Source organism: Sinohyriopsis cumingii, chromosome 7 (assembly GCF_028554795.1).
Source record: "Sinohyriopsis cumingii isolate HCF-2022 chromosome 7, ASM2855479v2, whole genome shotgun sequence".
NCBI classification, from domain to species: domain Eukaryota; kingdom Metazoa; phylum Mollusca; class Bivalvia; order Unionida; family Unionidae; genus Sinohyriopsis; species Sinohyriopsis cumingii.
The window spans coordinates 48,124,545-48,130,544 of record NC_142967.1 but is presented as its reverse complement, the minus strand read 5'-3'; the positions used below and the strand labels follow the sequence as shown (position 1 = coordinate 48,130,544).

Below are 6,000 nucleotides of genomic sequence, written 5' to 3'. Positions count from 1 at the left end.
GTGGGTCCCAAACACTGTCAACTTGTTGGCGTTCCGAATCAAAAGAGAGTTTAGCAACACAGTCGCCATATTTGATTCGGCCGGTCTATGTTTTCAAACAACAGATGTGGTTTAGTTCACAGTCTTTGAAAATCTCAATCATTCCGTAAATTTTAGAATTACGTCTCTTTGAACACACGCATACAAATGTTCCTCCTATTTATTTATTTATTCAATTTGTTTTAGAAGTATTAAAATTAGATATTGCAAATATTGGAAGCAGACGACGCAGGTTTTACTGAAACAGACTACACTAGAAACAAGAAATGGACTACGAGCAGTCTATTTGTTTGTTTACACAAGGAACACTGACTTGAAACGACAATAATTCGAAACTGTTAAGGACCCCTTGGAGACAATCAGGTTAGAAATTATAATTCAAGGAATGAAATGTCTTAGTTATTTTTTGTTGCATTTTTCGTATCGTTGATGCTTTTCGTTTCAATGATCGATAGTGGGGACACAAACAAACGAGGGTAGGCGTACACTATAGACCATTCTTAATGAGATCCTCATGAATATTAATGTATCGCGAAAACGAGGCTACGGTAGGCAGACTGAGAAAAAAATATGGCGTCTTACTGTACATCGAGTAACGATCTGAGCTGTTTGCCAGATATTTCTTTTACATTCGTTGAGAATTTCATCACGGGTGTCTCCAGCAGTTCAGGGAATGAACAGATGACAAAAGGATTCAAGTATTACAGTGAGGGATAAGTCCATTCTCTTAAAGGTAAGTTGATTTACGTCCTATCTTGAGTGTACTTTTTCTCTACTGCACACAAAACACAAGTTAACGATATAGAAATGAAACTATTTAAAGCATAATTTTTTTTTCTGAGTAGGTCTGATTTAAATGTACAGCTGTCAGTCAGTACTGTGGTCAAAACACGCGGTCAAAATAAAACATTTACAAAACGTGCATAGTGACACAAACTGCCCTTTTAACCAACCACGCCCCCCTTCCTCACCAGTAGAGACTTTGTGGTGCGCTTTAAATAGTTTTGGGTACATACCTTGCATTTTAATATGTATCAAAAGTACACAACCTGACATTTTTATATTTACCCACAAAACAGCAGGATTATTTGTTCAAAGCTGTTTTATATCCATTCATATATATATATATATATATATATATATATATATATATATATATATATATATATATATATATATTTTATCAAAGAGCACCCTGCCCCCAAACACACAAATTGGTCCCTTATTTATGTGAACTTCTTCATTGTTCATTGATTATAATTATTAGTTTTGTGGTGTTGGTAGATGGATGAATTTTAACACCCAGTATGTAACTGCACAGATTAGATCAAGTAAACATAATAGGGAATAATCGTGTCTAAACAATATAACATTTTGTCATTTTATGTATGGGATATTATGTTAATCTGTTTATTAAACTGAGTTTCTCTTTTATTTTCAGTTTATAGAGATGGAAATGAATGCCTTGTCAAGGGACGGTGTTTTAGATCACAAAAGAAGAACGAGTCCCCACATGTTGTTGAGGTCATTTTCATTCATATTTATATTATAAATTATTAAAATTATATTCAACATGCACAAGTATTTTTAATATTTAAACACTTAAAATATTATTGAAATTCAGATCTTGCATAAATGCTGTCTACGATACAGTTTGGCCATATCATATTTCTTCAAATAAACTTTCCAGGGCTGTCTATTTTCCTAAATTAGGATTGCTTTTGGAATACAAAATGAGTATGCTGTAAAGAAAAGAAAATTATCCGATTTGTATCCTTTTTAAAAGAAATTTCAACAACAAAAATTTGTAAAACCTGCTTAAGAAATCAAGGAAAATAATTTGTATTGCATAAATGACACCCCATTGTGTAGGAACATTTTATTTGAATAAGAAACAAAACCACCTTTTAAATTATTGCGATTTATGATTTTGGTTTGTTTTTATATAAAAAAAAATAACTTTTTTCTTCTAGAGAATGAATGACAATGTCAATCTGTACCCAAGTGGCATAATTGTGAGCCCATTTTGTCATTGGCTTGCTGCAACTCCTGATCGTAAAGTCTACAACCCCAACAGGACCCCCCCCCCCTTATGGTTTGTTGGAGATTAAATGTCCAGTTGCAGACACTTTACTATCTCTGAAGTACCTTGCGGTCTCTAATGATGCCTTGAAATTGAAGACAAACCACAACTACTACTACCAAGTTCAAATGCAGTTGGCAGTTACAGGACTGGAATGGTGTGATTTTTGTGTGTGGTTGGAAAATGACTTTCATGTTGAGACTATTCTGTTTGACAGGGAATTTTGGCAAGCTGTCAAGGACAAGCTTGATCTCTTCTGTTATAGATTCTACCTCAACTAGTACGTTCTCCTGTTTGTATATATGCATATGAATGTTTTGTAAGATATATTAAAATGAATTTTCTATGCCTTTACATTATTAAATCATTCTGACAACTCCAAGCAAAATGGCTGCAAGTCAGTTGCCAATGTGGACTTTGTTGCACTGCTTTTAAAATCTACTTACATAAATTGTCAATTTTAAATTCAGCGTAGCTGGTTTTGCTTACTATATATGTATATAGGCCGGAACAGTCACACATAGATGCATTATAGAATTGTGTATCATTTTCACATGAACCCTTTGAGTAATTGTGTGTGTGTATATATATATATATATATCGACATACACACATCTTACAAAGGTATTTGCATGAAATTCAAGATGTCATTGAAATATTACACGATGTTACTAAAGGTGTTTTAAAAAAACTTGTATATTACTGAAATGTTAATAAAATGAACAAGATTCACACATCTAAAAGGTATTTGCATGACAAGATGCCAATAAAATGTGGCATGATTTTAAGGTCTAAAAATAAACTACTGAAATGTCAATAAAATGAACCTTATGTGGTACTTTCATAATGTCTCAGTATCTTTGTTTTCATTCACAAGTTCTACATGATACTTCCATGTCACAAAATGCTATTTCTTTTGTTTAATTAGTGGTCATTTGAACAAAGTCAGTACATTTGCTACTGTCCACAACTGATTTATTGACCCAGAAATTGTCAAAGGCACCACAGACTGTAATAACTTTGTATTCTTTCACCCTCTTAATGTATCTTTACACGTGTATCCTCAGGCTTGCAATTTTTTGATTGGTTTCCACCTGGGAAGCTGTGAACTGCCCATCACTACACTGAAAGTGTGGTGTTACAATGGAAACACCAGTACCTTCTAAAACTTTATGTAAAACAAAACCTTTATCTGCCATGATTTGGTCCCCTGGTTCTAACAAATCTATAAGCCCTGACAGCTTTGTGATCTCCACATCACTCATGCATCCCGAGTACAAGGAAGACACACGTGATTGCACCGTGTGGGGCTGTCCCTACCAAACCTTTTCAGGTGTTGTGAGTTTTGTAGTTTGAATAAGTCTTTGATGCAAGCACTAGAGATGAGGGTCTTTCTGTAAATATTTCTGTGCAGTCAATAATAATTCTAGTTCCTGGGTAGGACAGTTGAAAATCGAGAGGCATATTTGCTTGAACCTGCTCACGACTTGGTAAAAAATACAAATAATTTGTCCACATGATTATTATCCGACTTACAGAATACCTGTGAATATTAAATCGAACAGACATATCTTCAATCGGATATCCACATCTCAATCTACACAAAAACATGAAAAGTTCATCCACTGGGTCCATTGCCTTTTGCCGTCCCCTGATGTTGATGTCATTCCCTGTGCTGTAATATAAGCTCTTCATTCTAAATGCAGTAGGTTTGATGCTATTGAAGAAGGTTATAAAAACCTCATATGTGGGGAAAACCAGTGTAAAATTCTATCATTTCATCATCATCTGTAAATCTGTTCAATCCAAGCTTCTCCATGTTTATTTTTTTATTCAAATCTTGCAGTTGCCTTTCCTTCTCTTCCAATTCTGTTACTGCTTTCCTCAGTCTCTTCTCCAGCTCTGTAATTTTACTTTTGCATGCTATATGCAACTCACAGGATCTGAAGAAGATAAAATAACAATGTAGCTTTTCATCAACATTTGTTAACTATAATGGAGACAAAAAAATATAACTAGCAAAGTTACCAGCTTCACTATAATTTAAAATTATACAAGAGTTTTAACAGAGGCTGCTTTCCACTGATTGTCTGCTCTCTCTCTCTCTCTCTCTCTCTCTCTCTCATACACATAAACACACTGTGTCATGCACACACACACCATGCACACACTGAAATAAATGTGTAAAACAAAAGTTACAAAGCTATGGTTTGATTAAATATCAGTGCCATCTGGAGGAGAACAGCAAGCAAAATAAGCCCCACATAAATCAGGTCTTTTCAGAGTAAATAAGAGAAATTATGCAGTGATGTTTTATCAACAGCTTCATTAATTCTTATCCACTCTCTCTCTCTCTCTCGTAATTTCATTCAACTTGTACTCTCATCATTTTCATTGTACTGGTGCTATCTCTCTTCTCTATCGTGGTCATTTACATTCTACTTGTTTTTTTAACGAGGTAATAACTTTACCTTTTCTGTACTTACTACTCCTACGCAAAATTCATAATTTCTTATAAAAATGCCCTGCTTGGCGGTACGCCCAGTTTTCGATGACCCCGTTATGTGGAATGGGACTAGGGGTAACATTTTTAGAAACCTGTCATTATAAAACACACATACATACAATCATTTACTTCATCGACAGAATCTATTTTGCGTTTGGAATTCTTATTCTTACATCATTCAGTTGCAAGAAAATATAAACACACCAACAATCATCCAGTTTTCTTACCTTAAAATTCAGCCCCTCATCACGACGTATTGCAACAATCCATTTTCTACGAAGCTCCATCTTCTTCACTGATGGGATATGGTGGAAGCTTAAATCTATGTGAATTCTAGCATTCCCATTGCACAACGGAACACGACAATAATTGTCACGATTTTTTCTGTTGCCGGTATCAACTGTAGCAGCCATGGTTGCGAGGTAAAATGAAACTGGTGCCTATATTAGCCTCGTTTTGGATTCGCTGACCCAGGGTCACATGCATATATGAATAAATTCTAAGAATGGTCTATAGCACTGGAGATCAAATGAGTCACGTGGGCTGCAAATGAACAGTCGCATTGGTCTACGTATTTATGTACGTCTGCTACAGCCGTAAATACCTCAAAATCGAGATGCTGAAGATTGGATTTGAAGCATGCCATACACTTTAAATATGCACGAGGCACATACCGATTGTTTGAGCCACCTTGTCAGGGGCAAATATTCAAAACAGCTATTTACTGTTTAAAACGAACATAGCAAAGAGGGGTTGGGCATAGTGTCGGCTTAGAGTATATGTTATCATTTGTACAAGGCATTAACCAGAATATCTGAATTAAAATCCGACAAGCATTTGCAAATAATTCATTGCTTAAGGTGTATTTGTATCTGTCTTAATCCGATGAAAATTAACTAAAGAAACTGTCCTGTGCGAACAAACGTTGCAGGCATAGACTGCTTTCTTACCTTGAATTTGTATATCTTAATGGAATATTTACTGAAATCTGTGAAACCGTCCAGTTATTTATGAATGAACATGCATTTTATGAAGGAAAGAAAAAAAATAATTCATGTATTCTTATTCACACTGTCTTTGGATAATATAAATATTCTACGACGAGATGAGGCAACAACTGTATTGGAATTCGATATTTGAATTACATGCTCTTGCGGTTGGACCGCTACGCACGGCACTGATTTACAAAATTACCATATGTAATACCATAAATATATAGGTATTATTATTATTTTTATTATTATTCCGACTATTACCCCTAATTTACAAGTACGGTGATGAAAATTACAAGTAAATAACGATTTTACAATTCAGCAATATGCAGAGATTCTCCGGAAGTTTACATGAGTACATATCAATAAATTTGTTCAGG

General features: G+C 34.7%; 2 long non-coding RNA genes across 2 annotated transcripts; one reads left to right on the top strand and one right to left on the bottom strand.

Annotated features, from left to right (window-relative positions):
* The first annotated feature begins 345 nt into the window (after positions 1–345).
* On the top strand, positions 346–2,971 carry LOC149795166 (uncharacterized). Its single transcript, XR_016422272.1, has 3 exons — positions 346–772; positions 1,481–1,563; positions 2,013–2,971. It is a non-coding gene; the product is annotated as an uncharacterized LOC149795166 (long non-coding RNA).
* Positions 2,972–3,078: 107 nt separating this feature from the next.
* LOC149795165 (uncharacterized) lies at positions 3,079–5,083 on the bottom strand. Its single transcript, XR_016422271.1, has 2 exons — positions 4,856–5,083; positions 3,079–4,065 (listed from the first exon to the last, which is right to left on the bottom strand). It is a non-coding gene; the product is annotated as an uncharacterized LOC149795165 (long non-coding RNA).
* Between the last annotated feature and the right edge of the window lie 917 nt (positions 5,084–6,000).